This window comes from Patiria miniata, unplaced genomic scaffold, assembly GCF_015706575.1.
Source record: "Patiria miniata isolate m_02_andy unplaced genomic scaffold, ASM1570657v1 HiC_scaffold_5, whole genome shotgun sequence".
In the NCBI taxonomy this organism is placed as follows: Eukaryota; Metazoa; Echinodermata; class Asteroidea; order Valvatida; family Asterinidae; genus Patiria; species Patiria miniata.
In genome coordinates this window covers 21,988,727-22,008,333 of record NW_024037072.1, presented here as the reverse complement: position 1 = coordinate 22,008,333, position 19,607 = coordinate 21,988,727, and the positions used below count along the sequence as shown (strand labels likewise).

The following is a 19,607-nucleotide window of genomic DNA, read 5'->3' as shown; positions in this document are numbered from 1 at the left end:
ACTAGATTCTTAGGGAATGACAGTCTAAAGCATCCGGTAAAATCATGGCTCCTGGTGTGCTGACATTTTCAAGAAAAATTGTATTTTTCCAACACTGGTCGTCCGATCAGCATTGGAGAAAACTGGCTTATTTCAAAAACTGCTCCAAATTAATCATATTTAGTTATTCCGCATTTTCTTTGCAATTGATTGAAGGGGTGCAAGCCTGCTAGACTGATCATCTGACCTTACAATTCCCTGATGTTTATAAATTGCTTCTTTCATCTTAAGTGGGGTCAGGGAACCAGACTACAAGAGCATGATTGGTTTGGTTTTCTTTTGGTTTTTCCAGCATCTACAAGCCCAAAACGTGAAACAAGTAAGTTTATTTTCTATAACATACTAATCCTCCAAATCTATTTATTTCTGAAATTTGCAGCAAAAGCAAATGTTGTAACATTCCCTTTAACACAATTAAGTGACCAAGTATTCTGCCTATAACATAAGACGGTAGACCTTCTGCAAGCGCCCATGCCGGAACACAAATTTATTTGCTTTTTGTAAGACTGCTGATTTTGGTCTGACACGAGACTACAGGCCTGCCAGCTTGCTGGTCAATCCGATTTACGGTTGAATTCAAATTTACTGTCCGACACGAGCACACCGTCGCGTCGACGCCCTAGACATCACATAATGTTAACCAAGTGAGTTCATAGGCTTCGTCTCCATTTATAAGCTTTGAGACAGTTTGTTACAAGCTTTGAATTGAGGGACTGCGATATGACCCCTTTCTGCTTCAGTGAGTTTAAATTCTGTGGAATTAGGCAAACGTTTAAAGAGTATTTCCTCAGGTTTTGATATGACATGCTGCCGGATCCTTAGGCAAAGCCGAACCGGGGACGAAGCCGAGGTTTGAAAAAGACCACTTCTGCTCTCAGCTGCTGACTAGAAGCCCGCCCTCAATCGCCGTACGTTTTGCAGTCTAGTTCCGTCATTAATTCGCCCTGTCCGTGTCGATTTTTATTTTTTATCTTTTTTTTCCAGAACAGCTCTGTAATTTGACTGTAAATAAGTGAATATAAGCTTCAGCATTCTTTGGACAGAGGTAGGAATTTGAAGCTGTAGTACAGTTTTTGCACACGGAAAAAGTGACTGCCAAGTGCCAATTAACTGCTCACAATAACGCAGTGGCTTCGTCGTTATGGCAGCCGTAGGCTAACGCATTTCCCATTTTCTATCGTTGCGGTAGTATAGTCGGACTCCCTATTATCGCGGCATCCCTATTATCGCGGCATGGGAAATTTCTCTTTTTACAGTGTCAAAACTCCTTCAAGTGGCGATTTTTATCCAGTTCACCAGTCATCAAGGATTTTCTACCGAGTTGTATAAAAAGGACGATTAAAAAATGTTGTGTCTTTCGGGACTTTTAACGATTTTAATAAATATTAACGTTTTCCAAAACTTGCAAAATTTTCCCTCACCGTGTCTGCTAAAAGATACCGCTTATATTTTAACATAAATCTTTAATTGCGCTCTGTCCATGAAAGTTCCATTGCCTGGTTTCCATTCTTCAGCTGCAAATGTAAAATGAAGTCGAACGACGATATTTGCAGCGCGAAATCGCAACTTTTACGGGATCAAAATAAGCACCGCGCGTTAGCGAAAATAAAACGGCACACCGTGTAAAGTGAATGGCGCCCTCAATCGCCGATCAGTAGACTTGCCTCAGGGATTTGTGTTCTCCTTTCGGGGGAAGGGCAGGACCAGGCTGATCTTGGCACGAAAATCAGGCCAGATTTTCGGCTGGCCGGATTTTCGGCTAGGCACTATTTTTACGGCGGCGCGCCGCCGTGAAGATTACCACTACGGTGGCCCTAGACAGCCATTGCAAATAAACCTTAGGAGAAAACGAATTATAAAGATAGTTCAACTTCTTATCACAGTGAATTACCTTAAAGGGAACATGCAATAAAATTTTGATTGCATTTTTTTGCTTAAATCAATAAAGGATGATGTTCTTAACAATATTTTGTGTATGGCGGTGTTTATTCGACTCTAAAGTAAATCGTAATCAAAATGAATGCTCAAAGTCAAACGGCCCGGCCGCAATTTTCTTTTCCCAAACTACAGGGTTGTTTAGCGCCCTCTACGATACTTTTATGACACGTACGTACGCAGGTATTTAATGTAAAATGATTCTGTACCCTCCTAAATGCCAGCAATTTCCCGTTCCAATAACATACACGGGTTGAAAGACATCCAAAGTGTATTCTATTCGCACCCCGAATAAAGTTGTATTGAAACAGAGTCAGCCCAATTAAATTAATCATACAATTGATAATTACGATACAAAAGACCGGTTTTTGAAAAGAAAATACGGATATCCCATTTTGAAAAGATTTTGTACCATCCTAAATGTCCGAAATGTCCCGTTCCATTTGCATACACGGGTTAAGGGACATCCAAAGTGTATTCTATTCGCACCCCGAATAAATCGGTATTGAAACAGAGTCAGCCCAATTCAATTAATCCGACGATTGATAATTAACGTACGAAACAGCCGTTTACAACGAAAATGCGGATATCCCATTTTGAAATGATTTTGTACCATCCTAAATGTCCGTAATGTCCCATTCCAATTACATACACGGGTTGAGGGACATCCGAAGTGTATTCTATTCGCGCCCCGAATAAATCGGTATTGAAACAGAGTCAGCCCAATTAAATTAATCAGACGGTTGATAATTAACGTACAAAACAGCCGTTTTCCAAAGATAATACGGATATCCCATTTTGAAATGATTTTGTACCATCCTAAATGTCCGAAATGTCCCGTTCCAATTGCATACACGGGTTAAGGGACTCTCAAAGTGTATTCTATTCGCGCCACGAATAAATCGGTATTGAAACAGAGTCAGCCAAATTAAATTAATCCAACGATTGATAGTTACGATACAAAAGACCGGCTTTTGCAAAGAAAATGCGGATATCCCATTTTGAAATGATTTTGTACCATCCTAAATGCCCGAAATGTCCTGTTCCAATTACATACACGGGTTGAGGGATATCCAAAGTGTATTCTATTCGCGCCCCGAATAAATCGGTATTGAAACAGAGTCAGCCCAATTAGATTAATCCGACGATTGATAATTAACGTACAAAACAGCCAGTTTACAACGAAAATTCGGATATCCCAATTTAAAATGATTTTGTACCATCCTAAATGTCCGAAATGTCCCGTTCCAATTGCATACACGGGTTGAGGGACATCCAAAGTGTATTCTATTCGCGCCCCGAATAAATCGGTACTGAAACAGAGTCAGCCCAATTAAATTAATCCGACGATCGATACTTAACGTACAAAACAGCCGTTTTCCAACGAAAATACGGATATCCCAAATTAAAATGATTTTGTACCATCCTAAATGCCCGAAATGTCCCGTTCCAATTGCATACACGGGTTGAGGGACATCCAAAGTGTATTCTATTCGCGCCCCGAATTAATCGGTATTGAAACAGAGTCAGCCCAATTAAATTAATCCGACGATTGATAATTACGATACAAAAGACCGGTTTTTGCAAAGAAAATGCGGATATCCCATTTTGAAATGATTTTGTACCATCCTAAATGTCCGAAATGTCCCATTCCAATTGCATACACGGGTTAAGGGACTCTCAAAGTGTATTCTATTCGCGCCACGAATAAATCGGTATTGAAACAGAGTCAGCCCAATTAAATTAATCCGACGGTTGATAATTAACGTACAAAACAGCCGTTTTCCAAAAATAATACGGATATCCCATTTTGAAAAGATTTTGTACCATCCTAAATGTCCGAAATGTCCCGTTCCAATTGCATACACGGGTTGAGGGACATCCAAAGTGTATTCTATTCGCGCCCCGAATAAATCGGTATTGAAACAGAGTCAGCCCAATTAAATTAATCCGACGGTTGATAATTAACGTACAAAACAGCCGTTTTCCAAAGATAATACGGATATCCCATTTTGAAAAGATTTTGTACCATCCTAAATGTCCGAAATGTCCCGTTCCAATGGCATACACGGGTTGAGGGACATCCAAAGTGTATTCTATTCGCGCCCCGAATAAATCGGTATTGAAACAGAGTCAGCCCAATTAAATTAATCCGACGATTGATAATTAACGTACAAAACAGCCGTTTTCCAACGAAAATACGGATATCCCAAATTAAAATGATTTTGTACCATCCTAAATGTCCGAAATGTCCCGTTCCAATGGCATACACGGGTTGAGGGACATCCAAAGTGTATTCTATTCGCGCCCCGATTAAATCGGTATTGAAACAGAGTCAGCCCAATTAAATTAATCCGACGATTGATAATTACGATACAAAAGACCGGTTTTTGCAAAGAAAATGCGGATATCCCATTTTGAAATGATTTTGTACCACCCTAAATTTACGAAATGTCCCATTCCAATTACATACACGGGTTGAGGGACATCCGAAGTGTATTCTATTCGCGCCCCGAATAAATCGGTATTGAAACAGAGTCAGCCCAATTAAAATAATCCGACGGTTGATAATTAACGTACAAAACAGCCGTTTTCCAAAGATAATACGGATATCCCATTTTGAAAAGATTTTGTACCATCCTAAATGTCCGAAATGTCCCATTCCAATTACATACACGAGTTGGGACACATCCCAAGTGTATTCTATTTGCGCCCCGAATAAATCGGTATTGAAACAGAGTCAGCCCAATCAAATTAATCCAACGATTGATAATTAACGTACAAAACAGCCGTTTTCCAAAGATAATACGGATATCCCATTTTGAAAAGATTTTGTACCATCCAAAATGTCCGAAATGTCCCGTTCCAATGGCATACACGGGTTGGGGGACATCCCAAGTGTATTCTATTTGCGCCCCGAATAAATCGGTATTGAAACAGAGTCAGCCCAATCAAATTAATCCAACGATTGATAATTAACGTACAAAACAGCCGTTTTCCAAAGATAATACGGATATCCCATTTTGAAAAGATTTTGTACCATCCAAAATGTCCGAAATGTCCCGTTCCAATTGCATACACGGGTTGAGGGACATCCAAAGTGTATTCTATTCGCGCCCCGAATAAATCGGTATTCAAACAGAGTCAGCCCAATTAAATTAATCCAACGATTGATAATAACGATACAAAAGAGCCGTTTTCCAACGAAAATACGGATATCCCATTTTGAAATGATTTTGTACCATCCTAAATGTCCGAAATGTCCCATTCCAATTGCATACACGGGTTAAGGGACTCTCAAAGTGTATTCTATTCGCGCCACGAATAAATCGGTATTGAAACAGAGTCAGCCCAATTAAATTAATCCGACGGTTGATAATTAACGTACAAAACAGCCGTTTTCCAAAAATAATACGGATATCCCATTTTGAAAAGATTTTGTACCATCCTAAATGTCCGAAATGTCCCGTTCCAATTGCATACACGGGTTGAGGGACATCCAAAGTGTATTCTATTCGCGCCCCGAATAAATCGGTATTGAAACAGAGTCAGCCCAATTAAATTAATCCGACGGTTGATAATTAACGTACAAAACAGCCGTTTTCCAAAGATAATACGGATATCCCATTTTGAAAAGATTTTGTACCATCCTAAATGTCCGAAATGTCCCGTTCCAATTGCATACACGGGTTGAGGGACATCCAAAGTGTATTCTATTCGCGCCCCGAATAAATCGGTATTGAAACAGAGTCGGCCGAATTGAATTAATCCAACGATTGATAATTAACGTACAAAACAGCCGTTTTCCAACGAAAATACGGATATCCCAAATTAAATTGATTTTGTACCACCCTAAATTTACGAAATGTCCCATTCCAATTACATACACGGGTTGAGGGACATCCGAAGTGTATTCTATTCGCGCCCCGAATAAATCGGTATTGAAACAGAGTCAGCCCAATTAAAATAATCCGACGGTTGATAATTAACGTACAAAACAGCCGTTTTCCAAAGATAATACGGATATCCCATTTTGAAAAAGTTTTGTACCATCCTAAATGTCCGAAATGTCCCATTCCAATTACATACACGAGTTGGGGGACATCCCAAGTGTATTCTATTTGCGCCCCGAATAAATCGGTATTGAAACAGAGTCAGCCCAATCAAATTAATCCAACGATTGATAATTAACGTACAAAACAGCCGTTTTCCAAAGATAATACGGATATCCCATTTTGAAAAGATTTTGTACCATCCAAAATGTCCGAAATGTCCCGTTCCAATTGCATACACGGGTTGGGGGACATCCCAAGTGTATTCTATTTGCGCCCCGAATAAATAGGTATTGAAACAGAGTCAGCCCAATCAAATTAATCCAACGATTGATAATTAACGTACAAAACAGCCGTTTTCCAAAGATAATACGGATATCCCATTTTGAAAAGATTTTGTACCATCCAAAATGTCCGAAATGTCCCGTTCCAATTGCATACACGGGTTGAGGGACATCCAAAGTGTATTCTATTCGCGCCCCGAATAAATCGGTATTCAAACAGAGTCAGCCCAATTAAATTAATCCAACGATTGATAATAACGATACAAAAGAGCCGTTTTCCAACGAAAATACGGATATCCCATTTTGAAATGATTTTGTACCATCCTAAATGTCCGAAATGTCCCATTCCAATTGCATACACGGGTTAAGGGACTCTCAAAGTGTATTCTATTCGCGCCACGAATAAATCGGTATTGAAACAGAGTCAGCCCAATTAAATTAATCCGACGGTTGATAATTAACTTACAAAACAGCCGTTTTCCAAAGATAATACGGATATCCCATTTTGAAAAGATTTTGTACCATCCTAAATGTCCGAAATGTCCCATTCCAATTACATACACGAGTTGGGGGACATCCCAAGTGTATTCTATTTGCGCCCCGAATAAATCGGTATTGAAACAGAGTCAGCCCAATCAAATTAATCCAACGATTGATAATTAACGTACAAAACAGCCGTTTTCCAAAGATAATACGGATATCCCATTTTGAAAAGATTTTGTACCATCCAAAATGTCCGAAATGTCCCGTTCCAATGGCATACACGGGTTGGGGGACATCCCAAGTGTATTCTATTTGCGCCCCGAATAAATCGGTATTGAAACAGAGTCAGCCCAATCAAATTAATCCAACGATTGATAATTAACGTACAAAACAGCCGTTTTCCAAAGATAATACGGATATCCCATTTTGAAAAGATTTTGTACCATCCAAAATGTCCGAAATGTCCCGTTCCAATTGCATACACGGGTTGAGGGACATCCAAAGTGTATTCTATTCGCGCCCCGAATAAATCGGTATTCAAACAGAGTCAGCCCAATTAAATTAATCCAACGATTGATAATAACGATACAAAAGAGCCGTTTTCCAACGAAAATACGGATATCCCATTTTGAAATGATTTTGTACCATCCTAAATGTCCGAAATGTCCCATTCCAATTGCATACACGGGTTAAGGGACTCTCAAAGTGTATTCTATTCGCGCCACGAATAAATCGGTATTGAAACAGAGTCAGCCCAATTAAATTAATCCGACGGTTGATAATTAACGTACAAAACAGCCGTTTTCCAAAAATAATACGGATATCCCATTTTGAAAAGATTTTGTACCATCCTAAATGTCCGAAATGTCCCGTTCCAATTGCATACACGGGTTGAGGGACATCCAAAGTGTATTCTATTCGCGCCCCGAATAAATCGGTATTGAAACAGAGTCAGCCCAATTAAATTAATCCGACGGTTGATAATTAACGTACAAAACAGCCGTTTTCCAAAGATAATACGGATATCCCATTTTGAAAAGATTTTGTACCATCCTAAATGTCCGAAATGTCCCGTTCCAATTGCATACACGGGTTGAGGGACATCCAAAGTGTATTCTATTCGCGCCCCGAATAAATCGGTATTGAAACAGAGTCGGCCGAATTGAATTAATCCAACGATTGATAATTAACGTACAAAACAGCCGTTTTCCAACGAAAATACGGATATCCCAAATTAAATTGATTTTGTACCATCCTAAATGTCCGAAATGTCCCGTTCCAATTGCATACACGGGTTGAGGGACATCCAAAGTGTATTCTATTCGCGCCTCGAGTAAATCGGTATTGAAACAGAGTCAGCCCAATTAAATTAATCCGACGGTTGATAATTAACGTACAAAACAGCCGTTTTCCAAAGATAATACGGATATCCCATTTTGAAAAGATTTTGTACCATCCTAAATGTCCGAAATGTCCCGTTCCAATTGCATACTACGGTTGAGGGACATCCAAAGTGTATTCTATTCGCGCCCCGAATAAATCGGTATTGAAACAGAGTCAGCCCAATCAAATTAATCCAACGATTGATAATTAACGTACAAAAAAGCCGTTTTCCAACGAAAATACGGATATCCCAAATTAAAATGATTTTGTACCATCCTAAATGTCCGAAATGTCCCGTTCCAATTGCATACACGGGTTGAGGGACATCCAAAGTGTATTCTATTCGCGCCCCGAATAAATCGGTATTGAAACAGAGCCAGCCCAATTAAATTTATCCGACGATTGATAATTACGATACAAAAGACCGGTTTTTGCAAAGAAAATGCGGATATCCCATTTTGAAATGATTTTGTACCACCCTAAATTTCCGAAATGTCCCGTTCCAATTGCATACACGGTTTGAGGGACATCCAAAGTGTGTTCTATTCGCGCCCCGAATAAATCGGTAATGAAACAGAGTCGGCCCAATTAAATTAATCCAACGATTGATAATTAACGTACAAAAGAGCCGTATTCCAAAGTTAATACGGATATCCCATTTTGAAATGATTTTGTACCATCCTAAATGTCCGAAATGTCCCGTTCCAATTGCACACACGGGTTGAACGACATCCAAAGTGTATTCTATTCGCGCCCCGAATAAATCGGTATTCAAACAGAGTCAGCCCAATTAAATTAATCCAACGATTGATAATTAACGTACAAAACAGCCGTGTTACAACGAAAATACGGATATCCCAATTTAAAATAATTTTTTACCGAGTACGGCGGCCAATATTGTTCCAGTCACAGCCCGTCCGGCGCTAGCAGGCGCGGACCGCTGCGCACCGGCCGACCGTTGAGCCCTGTCTCCCCGTGATCAATATAAGGCGGACGCAGCCCACCATTGGGATAAAAGTAAGACGGAAACCGTATATTCAAACGATTTTGTTCGATCGTAAATGTCATAAATTTCCAGATCTAATTCGATACTTCAGTAAAGTGACTTCCAAAGTCTATTTCATAAGCGCCCCGAATTAATTGGTGATGACTTAGTTTCAGCCCAATTAATTTTATACCTAGGCCAAAATTCAGACAAAAAAAAACAGCACCATTTTTCATCAGAAATACCGATTTCCGGCTTTGGAATGAATTTGTTCCATCGTTAGTGACAGAAATTCTATTTTTTTTAACAATCCTTCAAAGAGATGATCAACAAAGATTTTATAAGCGCACCGAGAAAATCTGTTCGTTAAAAAGCACCGCCCAATTAATTTAATTATGAGACGGAGATCAGGCTTTTTGCCATCCATTGACATTGATTGAAACGGAAAGCCGTATTTTCAAACGATTTTGTTCAATCGTTAATTACAAAAGAATTCAGATCTGAATGGATAGGGGGTGAAATGTCTTTCAAAATTTATTTTTTAAGCGCCCGAATAAATTGGTATTGAAACAGTCTCTGAGCCCAATTAATTTCATACCGAGGCTAAAATTCGGGCAAAACAAACATTTTTTTCATCAGAAATAGTGATTTCTGGCTTTAGATTTAATTGGAATGAATTTGTTAATGACAAAAATTCCTCTTCTGTCACCCTTTTACTTTTACCATTTTTGCTATCCATTGTTTTAAAAATATGTAAGGGTTGGATGACCTTGAATGTATTAATCCAAGAAGCACCAGGGGCCAATTTCATAGAGCTGCTTAAGCACAAAATTTGCTTAAGCACAAAAACGTCTTGCTTAATAAAATCAGGTTACCGGCCAAAACTCCATGCGATTGTTATGCTAAGTAAACAACAGCTAAATACCAGTCACAAGCAATGTACATCACATGGAGTTTTGTCCGGTAACCTAATTTTACTAAGCAATGTTTTTCCGTGCTTAAGCAAATTTTCTGCTTAAGCAGCTCTATGAAATTGGGCCCAGTATGGGCTCCGTGCGCGACCAAAAGAGGGCACGTTTTTACCTCTTTTGATACCTCCGTGGACGGGGGACACAGCGTGCGCGTACGGTGTGTACTGGTTCGTGCGCAAAGTACGCACGACTTCCTGAGTGTGCAAAAGCTATAACAACCGTGTCTTCGCAAGAGCGTCAGGCGTCGTCGGCGCGCGAATACATTCGAATTCAACTTGCAAGGGTCTCTGAGACTAATCTCCGCCTCCAATAACTTTGGAGACATTCGAAATACGCAGTGGATGGATCAGGAACCAGTCTAGATCACCCCAAACTCTCCTTTTCTGGCCGTTAATGGGGTACTACTTGTGCACGGAGCGGATAGTAAATGAAAGATACCAAATGTAATGATTAACGTGAAAGTTCCGTCATTCATCAATCGGCCTCGACCATTTGATTTTTTATAAGCTGCATCAGAAGTCAGTCGAAATATAATCATGTACCCTAGTCCAATTTCCCATCTTGTTTATCAGAACAACAAAATGCATCCCCTGCACTTTTAATATTGTTGATGTACCCTATAGGGTACCTAACGTGGCGCGGCCCCCAACGTGGCGCACTTTGATTTTTCGCCTGTAGCGCCTAGCTAGAGCAAAAGTTTTAACTGAAATTTCACAGAAAGTGACATTTCATCAAGTTCTAAACACTCCCGTTCATAAATCGTGATTTTATTCACCCGTTACAAAGTTAGAAGAAACAAATATTTTGGCGTGATTTTCGATTTTTTTTTCAAGTGCAAAGTGAACACTTTGAAAATGCCCCGAAAAATAAGAAAATCATTTTCTGACGAACATCTGGCTGGGTATGTAAGTAGAGATAATAATGATTTATCAGAATTTATCAAGTTTACAGAAATTCTTAAATGTTAATTTGGAATTTTCCGAGATTTATTTAAGTGTGCCACGTTAGGGAACACTCCGCGAATTTGTGCCCAATTTCCGGACGCCACCGTTTTTAAATTTCGGATTAAATTTTATGAAACCGAAATAGTTCAAAGAGGTTAAATAGCATGCATTAATAAGGTCAAAGTACCAGTATTTTACTGCATGAATTTGAGGTTTATCAACAAAGAGGGTTGGCAGCACTTCACGAGGAAAGTTGGGTAAGCTTCGAAGTGCGCCTCGTTAGGGAACACGACTATAGTTGAAGAGGTTGCACATAGTCGATAGAAATAGGGTTTGACTTCATTACAGTGTGGTCAAATCATGGACATGGACAAATTCACTCATGTGGGTAAATACCAATAGCGGTGTGTATTAGATTTCGTATTTCAATACCCATAAGATCAATGAAATTACAATAATATGCCAACCTTAAAAATTGCATGTTGCTCAATATGGAAACTAAAATCACTTACATTACAGAAACATACATGTATACGCTTTTCATTATCTTGTATGTGAAATGGCATTCATCACACCATACCAAATAAACCCGACACTTTGATGAGTATAGATAAAATCACCCCCCCCCCCCCGGCGCTTATCTTGTAATATAATTATGAATGCCATTCCTCACTCCAAATAAACCTGACACTTTGATGAGCGTGCAGATAAAATTATCGTGCTGAAATATGTCTGAACAGTAGGGAACATTTTGGTGAATTTGCCCTTGCCTTGTTCAGCATGATTTATTAAAACATAATCAGGGACAGTTTGTGGATTAGTGTGGTATACCATAGGAAGGAAAAACTAATACTCCGTATGTATTGTGTTCCAAAAAAAACTGTCCACCTATATTTCAGCACACAATCGCTCCATACCATATAGCGAAACCACACTACTTGTATTTGGATTGGCTGGTGGCTGATCTATGGGCTGATACATACGCCTCAGCTCGGGCAGGCCATCCACATGGGAACCATTAATTTTACGACCATGTGGCTGGCAGTGGCCAGGCTGGCCGCTGGGGACTTATTTGTGAGGTCAATTATCTTATCTGCATGTTGATTGATAGAACAGTGTTTCCCGGTGTGAGGTCTGCGGTGTGTCCTTACAAGTCTGCCCAATTCCTCCAACTGCATTAGAAAAAAATTGGGCTGGGTTTTTCAGTCAACAGATTTTCTCGGGGCGCTTTATATGAAATATTTTTCGATTATCCCTTTGAAGGCAAATCATTTTAAAATGGGATATCCGTATTTTCTTTGCAAAAACGGTGTTTTATATGTTAATTTATAGCAATTGTTGGGTTAATTTAATTGAGCTGACACTGTTAAAATACTTATTTATTCTGGGCGAGAATAGAATACAATTTGGATGTCCTTTAACCATGTATGCAATTTGAAAGGGTCATTTCAGACATTTAGGATAGTACAAAATCATTTCAAAATGGGATATCCGTATTTTCGTTGTAAAACGGCTGTTTTGTACGTTAATTATCAATCGTTGGATTATTTTAATTGGGCTGACTCTGTTTCAATACCGATTTATTCGGGGCGCGAATAGAATACACTTTGAGAGTCCCTGAACCCTAGTATACAAGTGGAACGGGACATTTCGGACATTAAGGATGGTACAAAATCATTTCAAAATGGGATATCCGTATTTTCTTTGCAAAAACCGGTCTTTTGTATCGTAATTAACAATCGTTGGATTAATTTAATTAGGCTGACTCTGTTTCAATACCAATTTATTCGGGGCGCGAATAGAATACAGTTTGAGAGTCCCTGAACCCGTGTATGCAATTGGATCGGGACATTTCGGACATTTAGGATGGTACAAAATCATTTCAAAATGGGATATCCGTATTTTCTTTGCAAAAAACGGTCTTTTGTATCGTAATTAACAATCGTTGGATTATTTTAATTGGGCTGACTCTGTTTCAATACCGATTTATTCGGGGCGCGAATAGAATACACTTTGAGAGTCCCTAAACCCGTGTATACAAGTGGAACGGGACATTTCGGACATTTAGTATGGTACAAAATCATTTCAAAATGGGATATCCGTAATTTCTTTGCAAAAACCGGTCTTTTGTATCGTAATTAACAATCGTTGGATTAATTTAATTAGGCTGGCTCTGTTTGAATACCGATTTATTCGGGGCGCGAATAGAATACACTTTGGATGTCCCCCAACCCGTGTATGCAATTGGAACGGGACATTTCAGACATTTAGGATGGTACAAAATCATTTCAAAATGGGATATCCGTATTTTCGTTGTAAAACGGCTGTTTTGTACGTTAATTATCAATCGTTGGATTAATTTAATTGGGCTGACTCTGTTTCAATACCAATTTATTCGGGGCGCGAATAGAATACACTTTGGATGTCCCTCAACCCGTGTATGCAATTGGAACGGGACATTTCGGACATTTAGGATGGTACAAAATCATATCAAAATGGGATATCCGTATTTTCGTTGTTAAACGGCTGTTTTGTAAGTTAATTATCAATCGTTGGATTAATTTAATTAGGCTGACTCTGTTTCAATACCGATTTATTCGGGGCGCGAATAGAATACACTTTGAGAGTCCCTGAACCCGTGTATGCAATTGGATCGGGACATTTCGGACATTTAGGATGGTACAAAATCATTTCAAAATGGGATATCCGCATTTTCTTTGCAAAAACCGGTCTTTTGTATCGTAATGATCAATCGTCGGAATAATTTAATTGGGCTGGCTCTATTTCAATACTGATTTATTCGGGGCGCCAATAGAATACACTTTGAGAGTCCCTGAACCCGTGTATGCAATTGGATCGGGACATTTCGGACATTTAGGATGGTACAAAATCATTTCAAAATGGGATATCCGCATTTTCTTTGCAAAAACCGGTCTTTTGTATCGTAATTAACAATCGTTGGATTAATTTAATTGGGCTGACTCTGTTTCAATACCGATTTATTCGGGGCGCGAATAGAATACACTTTGAGAGTCTCTAAACCCGTGTATACAAGTGGAACGGGACATTTCGGACATTTAGTATGGTACAAAATCATTTCAAAATGGGATATCCTTATTTTCTTTGCAAAAACCGGTCTTTTGTATCGTAATTAACAATCGTTGGATTAATTTAATTAGGCTGGCTCTGTTTCAATACCGATTTATTCGGGGCGCGAATAGAATACACTTTGGATGTCCCCCAACCCGTGTATGCAATTGCAACGGGACATTTCAGACATTTAGGATGGTACAAAATCATTTCAAAATGGGATATCCGTATTTTCGTTGTAAAACGGCTGTTTTGTACGTTAATTATCAATCGTTGGATTAATTTAATTGGGCTGACTCTGTTTCAATACCGATTTATTCGGGGCGCGAATAGAAAACACTTTGGATGTCCCTCAACCCGTGTATGCAATTGGAACGGGACATTTCGGACATTTAGGATGGTACAAAATCAATTCAAAATGGGATATCCGTATTTTCTTTGCAAAAACCGGTCTTTTGTATCGTGATGATCAATCGTCGGATTAATTTAATTGGGCTGACTCTGTTTCAATACCGATTTATTCGGGGCGCGAATAGAATACAGTTTGAGAGTCCCTGAACCCGTGTATACAAGTGGAACGGGACATTTTGGACATTTAGGATGGTACAAAATCATTTCAAAATGGAACATCCGTATTTTCTTTGCAAAAACCGGTCTTTTGTATCGTAATTATCAATTGTTGGATTAATTTAATTGGGCTGACTCTGTTTCAATACCGATTTATTCGGGGCGCGAATAGAATACACTTTGGATGTCCCCCAACCCGTGTATGCAATTGGAACGGGACATTTCGGACATTTAGGATGGTACAAAATCATTTCAAAATGGGATATCCGCATTTTCTTTGCAAAAACCGGTCTTTTGTATCGTAATGATCAATCGTCGGATTTATTTAATTGGGCTGGCTCTGTTTCAATACCGATTTATTCGTGGCGCGAATAGAATACACTTTGAGAGTCCCTTAATCCCTGTATGCAATTGAAACGGGACATTTTGGACATTTAGGATGGTACAAAATAAATTCAAAATGGGATATCCGTATTTTCGTTGTAAAACGGCTGTTTTGTACGTTAATTATCAATCGTTGGATTAATTTAATTGGGCTGACTCTGTTTCAATACCGATTTATTCGGGGCGCGAATAGAATACACTTTGAGAGTCCCTGAACCCGTGTATGCAATTGGATCGGGACATTTCGGACATTTAGGATGGTACAAAATCATTTCAAAATGGGATATCCGTATTTTCTATGCAAAAACCGGTCTTTTGTATCGTAATTAACAATCGTTGGATTAATTTAATTGGGCTGACTCTGTTTCAATACCAATTTATTCGGGGCGCGAATAGAATACACTTTGGATGTCCCCCAACCCGTGTATGCAATTGGAACGGGACATTTCGGACATTTAGGATGGTACAACATCATTTCAAAATGGGATATCCGTATTTTCGTTGTAACACGGCTGTTTTGTACGTTAATTATCAATCGTTGGATTAATTTAATTGGGCTGACTCTGTTTCAATACTGATTTATTCGGGGCGGGAATAGAATACGCTTTGGATGTCCCTCAACCCGTGTATGCAATTGGAACGGGACATTTCGGACATTTAGGATGGTACAAAATCATATCAAAATGGGATATCCGTATTTTCGTTGTTAAACGGCTGTTCTGTACGTTAATTTGAATCGTTGGATTAATTTAATTAGGCTGACTCTGTTTCAATACCCATTTATTCGGGGCGCGAATAGAATACACTTTGAGAGTCCCTGAACCCGTGTATGCAATTGGATCGGGACATTTTGGACATTTAGGATGGTACAAATCATTTCAAAATGGTATATTCGCATTTTCTTTGCAAAAACCGGTCTTTTGTATCGTAATGATCAATCGTTGGATTAATTTAATTGGGCTGGCTCTATTTCAATACTGATTTATTCGGGGCGGGAATAGAATACACTTTGAGAGTCCCTGAACCCGTGTATACAAGTGGAATGGGACATTTCGGACATTTAGGATGGTACAAAATCATTTCAAAATGGGATATCCGTATTTTCGTTGTAAAACGGCTGTTCTGTACGTTAATTATCAATCGTTGGATTAATTTAATTGGGCTGACTCTGTTTCATTACCGATTTATTCGGGGCGCGAATAGAAAACACTTTGAGAGTCACTGAACCCGTGTATGCAATTGGAACGGGACATTTCGGACATTTAGGATGGTACAAAATCATTTCAAAATGGAACATCCGTATTTTCTTTGCAAAAACCGGTCTTTTGTATCGTAATTATCAATTGTTGGATTAATTTAATTGGGCTGACTCTGTTTCAATACCGATTTATTCGGGGCGCGAATAGAATACACTTTGGATGTCCCCCAACCCGTGTATGCAATTGGAACGGGACATTTCGGACATTTAGGGTGGTACAAAATCATTTCAAAATGGGATATCCGCATTTCTTTGCAAAAACCGGTCTTTTGTATCGTAATGATCAATCGTCGGATTTATTTAATTGGGCTGGCTCTGTTTCAATACCGATTTATTCGGGGCGCGAATAGAATACACTTTGAGAGTCCCTGAACCCGTGTATGCAATTGGATCGGGACATTTCGGACATTTAGGATGGTACAAAATCATTTCAAAATGGGATATCCGTATTTTCTTTGCAAAAACCGGTCTTTTGTATCGTAATTAACAATCGTTGGATTAATTTAATTGGGCTGACTCTGTTTCAATACCGATTTATTCGGGGCGCGAATAGAATACACTTTGAGAGTCCCTAAACCCGTGTATACAAGTGGAACGGGACATTTCGGACATTTAGGATGGTACAAAATCATTTCAAAATGGAACATCCGTATTTTCTTTGCAAAAACCGGTCTTTTGTATCGTAATTATCAATCGTTGGATTAATTTAATTAGGCTGACTCTGTTTCAATACCAATTTATTCGGGGCGCGAATAGAATACACTTTTGATGTCCCCCAACCCGTGTATGCAATTGGAACGGGACATTTCGGACATTTAGGAGGGTACAACATCATTTCAAAATGGGATATCCGTATTTTCGTCGTAACACGGCTGTTTTGTACGTTAATTATCAATCGTTGGATTAATTTAATTGGGCTGACTCTGTTTCAATACTGATTTATTCGGGGCGCGAATAGAATACACTTTGGATGTCCCTGAACCCGTGTATGCAATTGGAACGGGACATTTCGGACATTTAGGATGGTACAAAATCATAGCAAAATGGGATATCCGTATTTTCTATGTAAAACGGCTGTTTTGTACGTTAATTATCAATCGTTGGATTAATTTATTTAGGCTGACTCTGTTTCAATACCGATTTATTCGGGGCGCGAATAGAATACACTTTGAGAGCCCCTGAACCCGTGTATGCAATTGGATCGGGACATTTTGGACATTTAGGATGGTACAAAATCATTTCAAAATGGGATATCCGCATTTTCTTTGCAAAAACCGGTCTTTTGTATCGTAATTAACAATCGTTGGATTAATTTAATTGGGCTGACTCTGTTTCAATACCGATTGATTCGGGGCGCGAATAGAATACACTTTGGATGTCCCTCAACCCGTGTATGCAATTGGAACGGGACATTTCGGACATTTAGGATGGTACAAAATCATAGCAAAATGGGATATCCGTATTTTCTATGTAAAACGGCTGTTTTGTACGTTAATTATCAATCGTTGGATTAATTTAATTAGGCTGACTCTGTTTCAATACCGATTTATTCGGGGCGCGAATAGAATACACTTTGAGAGTCCCTGAACCCTTGTATTACAAGTGGAATGGGACATTTCGGACATTTAGGATGGTACAAAATCATTTCAAAATGGGATATCCGTATTTTCTTTGCAAAAACCGGTCTTTTGTATCGTAATTAACAATCGTTGGATTAATTTAATTGGGCTGACTCTGTTTCAATACCGATTTATTCGGGGCGCGAATAGAATACACTTTGAGAGTCCCTGAACCCGTGTATGCAATTGGATCGGGACATTTCGGACATTTAGGATGTTACAAAATCATTTCAAAATGGGATATCCGTATTTTCGTTGTAAAACGGCTGTTTTGTACGTTAATTATCAATCGTTGGATTAATTTAATTGGGCTGACTCTGTTTCAATACCGATTTATTCGGGGCGCGAATAGAATACACTTTGAGAGTCCCTGAACCCGTGTATGCAATTGGATCGGGACATTTCGGACATTTGGGATGGTACAAAATCATTTCAAAATGGGATATCCGTATTTTCTTTGCAAAAACCGGTCTTTTGTATCGTAATTAACAATCGTTGGATTAATTTACTTGGGCTGACTCTGTTTCAATACCGATTTATTCGGGGCGCAAATAGAATACACTTTGGATGTCCCTTAATCCGTGTATGCAATCGGAACGGGACATTTCGGACATTTAGGATGGTACAAAATCATTTCAAAATGGGATATCCGTATTTTCGTTGTAAAACGGCTGTTTTGTACGTTAATTATCAATCGTTGGATTAATTTAATTGGGCTGACTCTGTTTCAATACCGATTTATTCGGGGCGCGAATAGAATACACTTTGAGAGTCCGTGAACCCGTGTATGCAATTGGATCGGGACATTTCGGACATTTAGGATGGTACAAAATCATTTCAAAATGGGATATCCGTATTTTCTTTGCAAAAACCGGTCTTTTGTATCGTAATTAACAATCGTTGGATTAATTTACTTTGGCTGACTCTGTTTCAATACCGATTTATTCGGGGCGCGAATAGAATACACTTTGAGAGTCCCTGAACCCGTGTATGCAATTGGATCGGGACATTTCAGACATTTAGGATGGTACAAAATCATTTCAAAATGGGATATCCGTATTTTCTTTGCAAAAACCGGTCTTTTGTATCGTAATTAACAATCGTTTGATTAATTTAATTGGGCTGACTCTGTTTCAATACTGATTTATGCGGGGCGCAAATAGAATACACTTTGGATGTCCCTTAATCCGTGTATGCAATCGGAACGGGACATTTCGGACATTTAGGATGGTACAAAATCATTTCAAAATGGGATATCCGTATTTTCTTTACCTGCGTACGTACGTGTCATAAAGGTATCGTAGAGGGCGCTAAACAACCCTGTAGTTTGGGAAAAGAAATTGCGGCAGGGCCGTTTGAACATTAATTTTTATGAAAAAAAAGAAAGAAAAATGTGAAATGAGGCACCCCCGGGACATTTTGGCAAAAAAACAAATAGGAATTCCTGTTTAAACAGGATTCTCATGCCTGAGACCCGGTCTTTCCCGCAACGCACCACTACTTGAGTGGCAGTCTGGCGGATATAGCGCCCTCTCCTAGGCTATAAGGCAGAACCTTTATTCAGTAACGTTAAAATTCATAACATTAACATTCCCAATTCTGAAAATAAATTG

The 19,607-nt window shown here is 39.0% G+C and overlaps 1 protein-coding gene across 1 annotated transcript in view; it reads left to right on the top strand.

Annotated features, from left to right (window-relative positions):
- The first annotated feature begins 936 nt into the window (after positions 1-936).
- Positions 937-19,607, top strand: part of LOC119740268 (multidrug resistance-associated protein 7-like) — a 72,530-nt gene continuing 53,859 nt past the window's right edge. Inside the window, exon 1 of the mRNA XM_038215529.1 lies at positions 937-1,084. The gene's annotated coding sequence lies outside the window, so the exon portion shown is untranslated. The remainder of the gene's footprint in view (positions 1,085-19,607) is intronic.